The sequence below is a fragment of the Triturus cristatus genome, chromosome 4_2, assembly GCF_964204655.1.
Source record: "Triturus cristatus chromosome 4_2, aTriCri1.1, whole genome shotgun sequence".
NCBI lineage: Eukaryota > Metazoa > Chordata > Amphibia > Caudata > Salamandridae > Triturus > Triturus cristatus.
In genome coordinates, this window is record NC_140586.1 from 407270864 (window position 1) to 407285332 (window position 14469).

Sequence of the window (14469 nt, forward strand, 5' to 3'; positions counted from 1 at the left end):
CGCTATGCGTAGCTGCGCGAAGTGCACTTTGCACTACGTGAGATACGCGTAGCACTACACGTACTGCGTAGTGCGCTGTTTGCGATGATTGCACAGTGCTGGATGCTTGTCCGCACTGTGCAATCATTGAAAACGGCATCTTCCACAGTGCGAGCTGTCATTTTCTGCCACTCAAGTAGATTTTTACTCGAGCGGCAGCTTTCTCAATGCGGACTGGTAGTTTCTCATCGCGAGCGGTCGCAAGCATACGCGACCACTCGCAATGAGAAACCTGACCTCCCCGCATTGAGAATCTCGCCGGGAGTTTTTTTTTCCACACTCGCAATCGGCAACTTGATGTTGCTGATGGGCAAATGAGGAAAAAGTCTCGCCGTGATGTCATTTTGCTCGCTTGCGGTCGCCAAATTGACGTTGAGGACCGCGAGTGAGCAAAAAATTCCAACTACGCTACGCGTTTTTGCACTGAGCTATGTGCAATTCGCGTAGCGTGAAGTAGAACAAACTATGCAAACTACGCGAGTGTAGCGTAATTGTCCACCCAGGGTTAATGTTCATCAGGGACAAGTCTCTTAGTTCACGATGTGATGATGCATGTGGCTCAAGGACCAAGTTCACAAGTGGTACTGCAGAGCTTTTTGGGAGAAAGTGTCCATTCTGAAGTAGGAAAAAGACAGTTACCATACCAATCCAAAGTACCAAGAAAAGTAATCCAGGGAACAACAAAGTAAGTCCTTTTCAGTAAAAGATAGAAATCATAAACTTGAAGCTTGAAAGGGAGAGACTGTGTCGGCAGCTCAGGATAACTTGGATCTGGTGAGAAGTCATCATAATGCACAAAGTAGCCAGGCTCTGTCCGGTATATTCTTGTATTCGAGGAGTAATTGTAGCAATGGCAGCAGTGCGTACAGTTGCCTTGGCGGCCTCATCCGAGATTGAATTCCCTTCAACGTGAACACCAACACTTTGATGACTCAATGTATGAATAACATGAGCCCATGGCAGGCTTTGCCACTTGTTCCTAAAGCAGCTTGTTCTTTACAGTGCAACCTTTGGAATCCTTAAGCCCATTTCGGCCCTAATAATGTAAATATTCATTGTAGAACTGGGCACAATAAAATGAATCACATACTATGAGTGTGGGGAATTCACAATTAGTATTCTGTAGTGCCACTATCAAGGCTTTTAGGACTGAGTCTGTGTTTTATCAGGAAGGAAGTTCCATCCCCAATGCGCCATTTTACAATTGCGGTGCAATACTTTGACATTTGGAATGCTTGCTTTTGTAACGGCCTCTAAGGTCGGTACCAGAGTCACGACAATTATCCGTTTCCCCTGAGCCAGTGCTCTCTACCTTACTACAGCCGTCTGTATTGCTGTAAGTATTTTCTTAGTTGGTGCAAAACGCATTTTAGCGTTTGTATACAAATGTGAGTTTTTAAGAAATAGGTACTGTATCACCTTCATTGTACATGATGTAATTGTACCCGGTTGGTCTAGCGACTACGCGGATCACCAGGTTAGTTGTGTTGACATGTGTGTGTAAATGTTTGAAAGCTATCATGTCAGCTTGTAATGAACGTAGGATATCAGTAAGTTCCTATGCCCAATGATGTATTGAAAAATAAGGCCTCATTAAATCATAAAAAAGTTTTACCCTTCAGTATAATTCAAAATGTATTTTCTGTAAAAATGAAAAAATCCTAAAATGGTTTGTAGTCTTTTCAGAGTTGTTGGAGGTTGGAGTAGTGCACATTTTTCTAAAACGCACGCTGCCAGGCTCTTGCCTTCACTTGACAACTCGTATCCTAAAAATAGGACACTGAGGTGGCCAATTTTACATTTTTTAAAGTTAAACTTGTATTTCAACTGGGCAAAACCAAGAATTATGTTGGTCACCCTTGCCAAGTGTTCCATTAATTCATAATCCGTAAGATGTCATCTACATAGGACAATGCCTCTTCATCAATATTTTGAAGTAACTCTGGGGCATATCAACAACAACCGGCGATAATTATCTCTAAGCGCACTTAGCGCTAGGATAATTATCGCCGGCTAGCGTGAATTTTTATCGCTGAGATAGCGTGCTATTAGCAACGCTTATCTCAATAGCGATAAAAATGCTCACGCTAACAGGCTAACGTGAGATTATCGCTGGAAACCCAGCGATAATCTCACGTTACCTTGTTGATAGGGACAGGCAAACTTAGCCATGATATCCTCCTTCCATAGGATATCATGGCTAAGTCAGAAAAATACCAGATGTAAAAAAGCAGCGTTAACCGCGGTTAGCGCAGCTTTTTTTGTCTCTAACTGGGTTAGCGACTTTCTTGATAATAGGAGAAATGTCGCTTAGCGACATTTCTCCTATTATTTTACTCTGGAACGCCCCCTTTGCATCTCATTAGAGATACAAGGGGAAGCGTAGAGTAAAAGGGTGCTAACATGCAAATTTGCATGTTAGCACCCTGTTGTTGATAGGGCGCTAGTTTTATCTCTCCTTTTTTGGCTTTTAAAGCCAAAAAAGCAGAGATAAAGCCCTTGTTGATATGCCCCTCTGTTACTCTGGCTGAAAACAACCCTGGGCTGTTCTTATACCCCTAGGGCAGTCAACAAAATTGGCATTGAGAGCCAAGCGCCAAGAATGTTGTCAAATATCTCCTCCGTATAAGTATAAGTATATATACCTTTTTATTATTCACTAGTCAGAAACTACAAAACTATTTACTATACCCAAATGCAAACCAGAAACCATAATCATATTTATCTCAACTTAGGATCACATGATTCAAACTATGCGTACATATAAAAGGAACGTATCACTTTTCCTATCTCCATCTCCTCTCCATGTAATCTCAAAACACTGTACACGGCCCCACTGTACAACAACCTACCCTGACTTACATTCAAACCTAGCTCTCAGTGTCAAAAATAAGACCACAACCAGCCCACATAACATTTCTGCATTTCGTTTTATCGCTTTTAACTTAATAACACATACGTCTCCTTCCACCACCACCCACCCCACTATTTCCACAAAAAGTTGCAAAGGTGCAACATTTTCTTTATCTCCCCAAATACATTACAAACTCAAATTAACGCTGTACCTCATTTTCAAAACAATACACTCCTATAAAGATGACAAACTACACTTCTTATCTGTGAAGAATTCCTAAACATATATAAAATACTTATATAACAACAGCTCAAATTTTATGCATATTTCATAACCAATATCAAACCCCACACTTTACTAACACTATATTACGTTGAAATAAAAAATACTTTCAAAATTAAAAAGATCACCTCAAATAATTAATCAATACTATAAAACACATAACACACCTTGTTCATTTGTAACTCACCTTTGTAGATGTTATCCAGATTTCAAATGACACACGCATACAATTCTCTCTTTCTCACATAGTACATGTAAAGCTCCGACTTCATCAAGAATGAAACCAGGAATGGCACAATTTCTCTGTCGCTCCACACATAAATACATGTAAAAAAACAATCAGAATACTTAATTCCTTCAACGACATTGCAAAACTTACCTCCATTGGTTAATTTAGAATTTTCCTTCCAAAAAGCTACTTATTATTCCATGCCACAAACAGGTCACAAGTTCAACCTATTTGATCACCACACTTTCTGGAACCTTCTACGACACCTGCAGGTTAAAAGTTCATAATTTTTTTTTAACCTAACGATATACTTTTGCAACATTTTATCGAACATTCAACGGCACATGCACGTTTAAAGTTCACAATAGGGGTCAGTAGTTCATCAGCTTTATTCCCAACTCCAGCAGCACCTCACCTTACGCCCCCAGTGCCATCAGACCCGTAGGAGTCAGTGCTTTCCACTTTTCAAATACCAAATTCATTTCATACACACAAATTTATCTTCGCACTCCCTATATAACACCCCCTAAGCACCATACACAAGTGACAATGTTCGAAACAAAAGTTCCTCCAAGTAGCTATAACTACATGCTTACACTACTTGCACAGATGTGGCACAGCGGCCAGAGCACATGACTTCACAGCATATGACACACAGTTTGGGCTCACGCTTTCATCCCCGAGTCCGGCTGCAGCTCAGCTTAGCAGCATGAGACTCTACACACTACCTCACATATTTTCCGTACCCCAGAACTTTCAGACCAGTACGGGTCAGTAGTTCGTCCTAGTAGTTATAAACAAATGCTGACACTACTTCCACATCTGTACTGCAGCGGCAACGGCACACGACTTCACAGCATAAGAAAAGCAATTTAAGCTCACGCTCTAATCCCCGAGTCCAGCACCACCTCACCTTAGCAGCATCACACTCTAGGCAATACCTCACTTAATTTTCATAGCCTAGCATTATCACACCGGTAGGTATGATTAGTTCACTTTGCACCCCCTCTATAGCACATCCTAAACACCCCACAGAGGTTACAGTGCTCCTACCATCCTATTTCCCAATTTTTTCTCCCAACTCGCTTCAACGGAATCACAAAATGGCAGCCAACACTTCCTCCTTCCATGAGACTCTAGACAATACCTTACATATTTTCCGTACCCAGGACTTTCAGACCAGTACGGGTCAGTAGTTCGTCCTAGTAGGTATAAACACATAGGAGCTGATCTCAACAAAGAATTAGTTTTGAAAATGTCACGAAGATTCATCAATCGGCACCAAAGTCATTGCGAATAAAATGTTGCGATTTTCCTTTAGTAACTAGGTCCTAACTATAACTACCTACTGGCAACCGCCAGTAGGTAATATATTTAGTATACTATGTATACATGTGAAAATGTGTCGGTCCACCTGTTTACCTCAGTGGCACAGAAAAAATGGGTGGAACTGACGTCAGCACGCTGACGAGGTCCTCTTATGGCTCCTATGACGTCATACGGTGACGCGAGCGGAGCCGTGCTATTATGACATCGTTGTCGACGTGGGAGTGCTAGGAAAGAATTTCCGCAGAATGCTGGCGCAGGGGATATTCACCTAAGTGTTCAGGCTAGGCCTTTGGGAGCAACTGTTTATGTTATCACTCCAGAAACAGAAACCAGTGATCTGAGGGCAGAGGCCCTGCAGATGGCACACGTGGTTGGGAGCCCAGTCGTGTTCACCAGCAGGGCAGCGAAGCGACAAGCACTACTATCCACAGAAAAGGTAATGAGGGCACTGAATAACACAGGATCTTCTCTTTGTATCTGGCAGGAAAAACAAGGTTAAAATGCCCTTGTTCCAAAATGTAGAATTAGTGCTACAGCGGTCTTCAAGAGGACCTGTGGTGGATGCCGCTTCTGCTTTCCGAACACTGGAGGCGGCACATGTGTCATACTGCGGTGGGACGCACACTCGTTGACCTCTCATGGCACTGCTCCACACTTCGGGGACAACGCTTTCCATTAGCTGTGTTTTCTGATGACGTGTCGCGCCGGCCCCGTCCAACAGCAAAACCCCTTTAGATCCAAACAGACTCTTCCACTCTCTCACCGGAAGGGAAAGCAGGCCACGCAGACACTTTCACAATACAACAGCCGGGAATGCACTTTTTGGTAAAGAAAACACATTCCTTCCTCCTAATTTATCAAAAAAACGACTCACTCAAGAACAGGGGCCAGCTTTGATCGGTATACAGCCATTAAAATGAATTTTTTACTTCGTGATACCATTACATTGCATGCATTACCAAGCATGCGTTGTACATCGCAAAGTCATTACTACGCATTTTTTTAGAATGCATGGTCATTTACCACGCATGCCTTTACAATGAATTTTGTTGTAAAGGTATGTATGGTAAATGACCATGAGTTCTAAAAAAATGTAGATGATCGACGTCGTTATAAAGAAACAGAGGCTGTTCCGTTTCCTCACAACGACGAGCACCGCCCCTCAGAGACGACATGAAGCTGCTTGCTTGAAACACTACGAGTGGACCGCTATTACGGTCGGCATGGAGACTTTCCAGAAAAGAAACTTTTGAGTGGATAGGACCGATATTTGTTCTGTCGTGAGGATTACGCTTATCTCATTATATTGGAGATCAACGCAATTTTTGAATTTCAATATCAGAAAGCTAGAATGATATGGATATATAGGATTTTGCACAAACTGATGCAATAAAAGCCCTGACGAAGTTCCGTGGGAACGAAACGCGTTGGCTGTGCCGTATTGTAAAAAGAAAATAAAGATTGTGTCACAAGACCGAAACTACTTAACTTGTGCTATATTGTGCACCGTCCTTATCTCTCAACATGGTGTTTGAGTAGTGTAGGGGATCGTGCTGAGGGTAGTGTTTTAGGGTTTAGGGTAGTGCAGTGGTGTTTGTGTAGTGTAGGGGGTCGTGCTGGGGGTAGTGTTTTTGGGTTTAGGGTAATACAGTGGTGTTTGTGTAGTGTAGGGGGGCGTGCTGGTGGTAGTGTTTTAGGGTAGTGCAGTGATGTTTGTGTAGTGTAGGGGGTCGTGCTTGGGGTAGATTTAGGGTTTAGGGTTGTGCAGTGATGTTTGTGTAGAGTAGGGGGTCGTGCTGGGGGTAGTGTTTTAGGGTTTAGGGCAGTGCAGTAGTGTTTGTGTAGTGTAGGGGGTCATGCTGGGGGTAGTGTTTTAGGGTTTGGGGCAGTGCTGTGGTATTTGTGTGGTGTAGGGGGTCGTGCTGGGGGTAGTGTTTTAGGGTTTAGGGCAGTGCAGTGGTGTTTGGGTGGTGTAGAGGGTCATGCTGGGGTAGTGTTTTAGGGTTTAGGGTAAAGCAGTGGTGTTCAGGCAGTGTAGGGGGACGTGTTGGGGGTGGTGTTTCAGGGTTTAGGGCAGAGCAGTGGAGTTCTGGCAGAGTAGGGGGTCGTGCTGGGGGTGGTGTTTCAGGGTTTAGGGCAGTGCAGTGGTGTGCAGGCAGTGTAGGGGGTCATGCTGGGGATAGTGTTTCAGGGTTTAGGGCAGTGCAGTTTTGTTTGTGCAGTGTAGGGGCTCGTGCTGGGGTAGTGTTTTAGGGTTTAGGGCAGTGCAGTTGTGTTTGTGTAGTGTGTAGCGCATGCGCTGCATGGCTAGGCGAGACCTAAAAAGCATTTCACAAAGATGGCTGCCAACACTTCCAGGATTGAAGTGTTGGCAGCCAATTACAGCCAAGCTCGGGCTTGTGTAGTTAGGTCCCGCCCAGATATATAAAGATTTTTTTACTTTAATATCTCGAAAACTTCTTAACTGATTTACACCATTTAAAAAAAAAAAGTCGCTTTATGAACCAAGCACTACCTTTTTAACAAATTTGGTGTAATTCCGTTCAGCAGTTTCAGCTGTAACCGTGTCTAAAGTTTCCTATGGGAAATTGATTTTTTTACCTCTATTTTTTTAATTTCTCAGGAACGACTGAACGGATTTACACCATTTAAAATAAAAGGTCTCTTTCTGAACCAAGGACTACCTTTTTGCCAAATTTGGTATAATTCCGTTCAGCAGTTTGGGCTGTAGTCGTGTCTAAAGTTTCCTATGGGAAATAACATGGAGAAAACGAGTTTTGGGACCCCCCTTTTTTCTCGGCTCCCGCTTGGCGAATCACCCCAAAACTTTCAGGATAGGAGCTGACCGGAGCGGGACCAACGTTTTAAATATTTCGCGAAGATTTGTCAACCGGCGCCAAAGTTATTGGGAAAAGAAAAAACGCTTTTTGAATTGAAACAAGGTCCTAACTATAACTACCTGCTGGCGACTGCCAGTAGGTAATATATATATATATATATATATATATATATATATATATACATATATATATATATATATATATATATATATATATATATATAGTGGAGGTCACCATTGTGTAGTTATAGTTATGTCAGAGCTTCCATACGGAAGAGCATTTTTGTTCTGTTGCTAAAAATTATCGTGGCAAATCTTCATGAAATGTTTTAAAACATATGTTTATCCACCTCAAATCCTACCTTGAAAGTTTTAGGGTGAACCATCAAGCAGGGCATGAGAAAAAGTGGGGGTTCCGAAACATGTTTTTCCCATGCAATTTCCCGGAGTAATTTTAAGAAGCATTTTACAAAAAAAGACTGAACAAAATTTGTCAGAATGCTAGATTTTCGTTCTGAAATTGTGCGTTTTGTGACTTGGTGTAAATTCGTTCTGACACTTTTGAGAACTTAAGGTTCAAATGTTAGCGATAGCGGGACAGTTAGTCCTGCCGGAGTCCCACGACACTCCTGCGGCACTGTAGATTAAAAAATTAAAGCATTCTGATTGGCCGAGAGGGCTTTTTTTTTTTTTGGGCTATCCCAAAGGAACAAGCAATCCGATTGGCTGGCAGCAACACAAACAGAGATATTGTGGTCACCATTACAGGACTTGGAAACTGATCCTGAAAGCAAAAATAATACAATATAAGACATTTTTGTTGAGGTACCCTGACCACTCATAGTTAAGGGGGAGTCCTAGAATGCCCCCCACCGCTCCCAGGGCTTATAAAAATCTTTCAAAATATACACCCTATGGAGTCCTTGGGGTCCTTCAGACCCCTGCGGGAGCACAGATGGTCAGCACTTCCTACCCCGGGAGTACCGCAGAACCATAAAAAAGACACAAGCGCCAGTGGTCACAGGAGCTGGAGAGCCCTCTTCCTCTACACACCTCAGCTACTTTAGATGGCCAGTCCCCAAATACACACAGTCATTGCCCTGTACCAACCAACCAAGGGGGCATTCATTCAGACATGAGTGGTCAAGACCCTACTATGGAGAGCCTTCGCCCTGTACACTACTCTTCTTAGAGAGCCCTATTCCTTTAGCCACCCAAGCCTATTTGATGGCCAAGCTCCTATTACACACAGCCGGCAATCTGAGGACAATACTTTATGGAGAGCCTTCTCCCTCCAGCAACTCAAGTCCCCTTAGGGAATCAAGCCCCTATTACATACAGCCTTTGCCCTGTGAAGAACTCTCCCTTCCTCCGGAGACCAAAGCCAACTTAGATGGTGAAGCCCCTTCTATTACTTCACCCTATGCACAACACTTTACATAGAGCCCACTCCCTCCAGAAACCCAAGTACCCGTAGGTAGTCAAGCCTCTAATACGCACTGCCTTAGCCAAGTGCACAACTCTTCATGGTGTGGCCACACATGCCAGACATCCAATCCCCCTTAGGAGGTCAAGCTCGTATTATGCATAGTGTTCGCCCTGTACACAATTGTTAATGGAGAGCCCACTCCCTCCATACCCACTTAGGAGGTCAGGCTCCTACTATGCACTGCCTTCTCCCTGTGCACAACTCTTCACGATAAGCCCACTACCTCCATACACCTCAGCCACCTTAAGTGACAAAGCCCCTGTTATGCACAGCGTTTGCCCTCTGCACAGCTCTTCATGAAGAGTCCACTCCCTCCAGACACCCAAGCCCCTTTAGGTGGTGATGTCCCTACTAAAGTATGCAATGCTTTTGATCTTTGGATAAGTCTTCATGGAAAGCCCACTCCCTCCAAACACCCAAGCTCCCTTAGGTAGTCAATTCCCTACTACATTCAGCCTTCACTCTGAGGACAAGTCTTCACTAAGAGCCCACTCCCCCCAGACACCTGAGTCCTCTCAGTAGTCAGGCCCCTACTATGCACACTTTCACCCTGTGCACAACACTTTACAGGGAGACCACTCCCTCCAGAAACTAAAGTCTCCTTAGGTAGCTAAGACCCTACTATGCGCAGCCTTAGTCCAGTGTAAAACTCTTTCTGTTGTGGAGACACATGCCAGACACCTGAGCCCCCTTAGGTGGTCAAGCTCGTAGTATGCACAGTGTTTTCCCTGTACACAATTGTCAATGGAGAGCCCACTCCCTCCATACACTCACCCCTTTTAGTTGGTCAAGCCCCTACTACACACAGTTTTTCCTCATTAGGTGCCCCCTTCCTCCATACACCCAAGTTCCTGTACGAGGTGATGCCCCTACCACGGTATGCACATCCTTCACTCTGTGGGCAAGTATTTATGAAGAGCCTACTACCTCAAAACAACTAAGCCCCCTTAGATAATCAAGCTCCTACTACACACAGCCTCCTTCGGTGGTCAAACTCCTACCATACACAGCATTCAACCCGTGCAAAACTCTTTACAAAGAGCTGAAACCATTCAGGCACCCATGCCTTCATAAGTGGTCATGCTCTTACTACACACAGCCTTCACCCTGTGCACAGTCTTTCAAGGAGAGGACACTCCAGACAGTCAAGTCCATTTAGGTGGTCAGTCTACTACTTCCTACAGCCTTCACCCTCTGTACAACTCTTCATGAAGAGCCCACTCTTTCCGGACTCCCAAGCCCTTCTACACACCCCGTTTGCTCTGTGAAAAACTGTTCATGACGTGCCCGCATGTTCTAGACACAGAAGCCCCATACATGGGCAAACTTGTACTACGCACCGACTTCACCTTCGGCAGAGCTTTTTATGGAGTCCCTCCAAACACAAGCCCCCTTAGGTAGTCAAGCTTCTACTGACCTCAGCCTTCGCCCTGTGCACAGATCCTCATCCCAATCCCTCCTCTGAAAAGGACCTTAAGGTCATACTATGCACAGTCTTCACCCTGTGCACAACTCTTCACTAAGATCCTACTCTTTCCAGATACCCAAACCCCCTTAAGTGCTAAACCCCGAAAGCCTTTGCCCTGTGCGCAACACTTCATGTAGAACCCACTCTCTCCAGAAACTCAAGTTCCTTTAGGTAGCCAAGATCCTGCTATGTGCAGCATTTGGCCTGTGCGCAACTGTTGAGGGAGTGCCCGGAGGGCCCACTCCTGCCAGACACCCACTCTCCATTTGGCAGCCAAGCACCTATTACGCACAGCCTTCGGCCTGTGCACAATTCTTCACAGTGTGCCTACACGTTTTAGACACCCAAGCTCCCTAAGGTGGTTAAGCTTGTACTATGCAGAGCGTTTGCCTTGTACACAACTCTTCAGGCTGTAGCCATGCATTCTAGACAGCCATGCCCCCTTACGGGGTCATGGTCTTTCTACGCATAATGATCACCTTGTACTTAACCTTTTGTAAGCAGCCAACCAGGTATGCACATTTAACGAAATGTGAGTGGTCGAGTCCCTACTACACACAGGCTTCGCCTTGTTTTGAAGTCGATAAGGAGAGCCCACACTCTCCAAACACCCATGCCGAGTTCCTATTATGCACTGCCTTTGCCACGTTCCGAGCCTTTAGTAGGTAGCCGAAGCCTTTTGAGCTAGCAATCTAACCTTGTGTAAGACAGCCCATTCTGTGGTTGGTCTTTGCTCTGTATTCAATCACTTACGGACTCACCCGTCTCTTTAGACACTAAAGCTTACTAAAAGTCATTGAAGCTCCCTTAAATGTGAAACGCTGACCATGCATTTTCATATTTGTTCTCACCTGTATATTTGAGGGGTAGGTCCGGGTAGAATGCTTTTTTTCTTTTTAAATGTTCGATTGGTCCTGAGTACTCCTGCAGTACTGGTTAAATATCTGTAAAATGGGTTAATTACCTGTTACAGTACAAAGGGAGTAGCAAAGTACTAAAGGAAATATTTAAAAAGAGCCTATTCAAAATAAGTAGCAGAGTTGGAATGCAGGGTGGCTTGGCACAGGTCAACAAGGATAGTCGCTGTTTTGTGTTCTATGAATTGGAGAGAGGACAACTGTGACATATGTTCAAAGAAGTGACACTGCTTTTTGCCTGTGCTAGCACACTTTCTGGAGCCATACTCCAAAGCAGGCACCTTTGTACCATAGTACAAGGGTGTTTGCATTGTGGTATGTGTGCTTCAGAATACAGCATACATACATTTCAAGAGGAGGTAAACAAAAATGTGTATCCTTCTAACACCAGCCTCCAGAAGGCATCGACATTTGGTGTAAATCTATGTCCTCATGTCTTTGTAGCAATGGATTTGTGTCAAAATGCATGTGTGGTTGCATGGAAATACAAATACACCAGCTATGGGGCACCCATGTGATGCAAAGTTACACAAGGCATTGCATTGCACAGCATTGCCTTACTTTTGGTTATAAACCAAAACAAACTTTGATTTGTGTTGGTTCATAAATAAAAATCTGATTTTTGTATCATGACTGCGTTTAAAAAGTTACACAAACCTGAACAAACTCTTTCTAAATCTGACACAAATCTATTGTTATAAATTTTTACTTTTCATTCTACGTATAGCAATCCGCTTACCTTTTATTATTAAGGTTAGGCTGCTACTGCAGACTATTATCATACACTAACAGAAACAGACACACATGACAAGCAACTTTACATTTTTCTATTTTTAAATCAAAAAGTTGTTTACAAAAAGAACCTTGTATGAGACTTTTAAACTTCTTATAATTATTTTGTATTTTAGAATTTTTTGGGCGATTCAACTTAAAAATGGGGCATCTAAACTTGGAGATCGAACACAAAATATTGCTTTTTTTCTGGCACTGGTGTTCTGAGACTAACTTGTCTCTTGCTGATGAGCTCTGCTCTGCAGCAGCTATCGCTTTGCTGCACTTGCTGCAATAAATAATTATACACTAATATACACAATTGACATTGGTGTGAGAGTGTCCATCTGAAAATGTTGACGCCTCTTCAGCATCACGTTGACACTCAGATCTGGCAAGCTGTCCAGGGTGGAATGCCCGCATGTTCTTTCACCTGCTTGATTCTCTGTGTGAGTGATTCTTAGAAGTATATCAGGGGAAGTTCTTGTTTTTATTTGAGACCTTCTTCTCTCCTAGTGGGATGGAAAAGAGTTCTAGACGAGTGACTCCCTGGTGGTCCATGGAGTCTCTTCCTGCTTCTCCACCATCTCTTCTTCTCTTTCCTCTCCAGATGCCATTGTAGTAGAAAGGTCAATCCCAGAAAAAAGCCCCCCCCCAAAAAAAAACAGGAGAGCCAAGCACAAGAAGTAGGTACACCCAAGTGCTAATCTGAAATGAGATTGAAAGGGTGGGAACTTCCTCATAATGTAGCAAGACTATGATTTCACTCAATCAAATGTCTTTCTTGTCTGTGTAGGTGCAGCAGTACCAAATGTACTTACCGTGGTACTGTGAAACTCAAAAGTGAGGCAATTTTACAAAAGGACTCAATTGATCCTCATTAATTGACTCATTAAGAAAAGCGCTGGACTCAAACTAAAGTAAAATCCACACAGAATTCCAGTGGGGCTCTTCTATTGGTTTCAAGTGTCCTGCAGGAGTACCACGGGATACTGGAGGACACTGAAAATGTACTAAAAAGTCCAAAGGTATGATTTGCATTATGCTTAACTTTTCTTTTAAGATTTTACATTACTTAAAAAAAACTAGAAATTCACTGAAAAATAACAAATGTTAAAGTGACTTGATAGGTGGATATTCCATAAAGATTTTAACTTATGTTAAAAAAACACCCTAGAAATCTACTGAAAAATACAAAGGTTAAAGGTATGTAATAGTTAGGTGACAATGCCAGTCATACTGTGGGGTTTTAAACCTGAAAACCCACATATATTCTAGTTATAATTCAGCTTGTGCTCCCACCATGAACTGCTTATGACTTCACAGATGACATCACCCATGACATTTTCATTGTTGACATAACTGATGGCATCTCAAATTATATCAGTGATGACAATATCCATGACATCACTGATGACATAGCCTAGTGAAATTAACTGTTTGCTTTGCACTTTTGATAGCATTCAGCCAACTCCCCACTAAACATGGCATTTGGCTGTATGCACTGGTGGGTTCGAAACAGGGCCTAGTCGTTGGGTAGAACCTGCACCCAACTCCCCTTCAGACAGCCAACTCTTTGAGTGCTTCCAACTCTCTCTCTGCATTGCCTTCGGCCAGGCCCTGCACCCAATTCCCTGCAGGTGATCAACAAACCATGCCATGCCAAGCACAGCTTTCTTAAAGACCCTGCATCCAACCCCTTGAGAGTGGTGAAACCCCTGACAAGCATGGTCAATGGTCAGGCCCGAGGGCCAATCAATACTTGCAGCCAACCCCTAACAAGCATGGCGTTCAATCCGCCCATGCCCAGAACCCGGTTTGGGTGGCCAGCACCTGCTGTGCAAGTACCCAACACCTTGCAAGAGGCTAACACTCCACTGGTTTTTGGCCATATTAAAGTTAGTTGTGGTTATAAGATCACATCTTACTTTAGTAAAACTCAGAAATTCAATGAATAAATCAAAGGTTAAAGTGAAAATATATTTAGGTGGTGTAATAGTACAAAAAGTAATGTTTAGCAATTTTAAAAAACTCTGAAATTCACTAGTTATAATTTACAGAGCTAACTATAATTGTGCCCCCATCATGCACTGCTTATGAACTTACATATTACATCACTCATGGCATGTTAAATGAAATACTTGATGACATCACTGATTGTATCTCAAATGACATAACTGATGATATCACTGATGAGATTACTAATGATTTAATTCAATGGATATGACAGTTTGCTAAAGGTTTTTCATTAC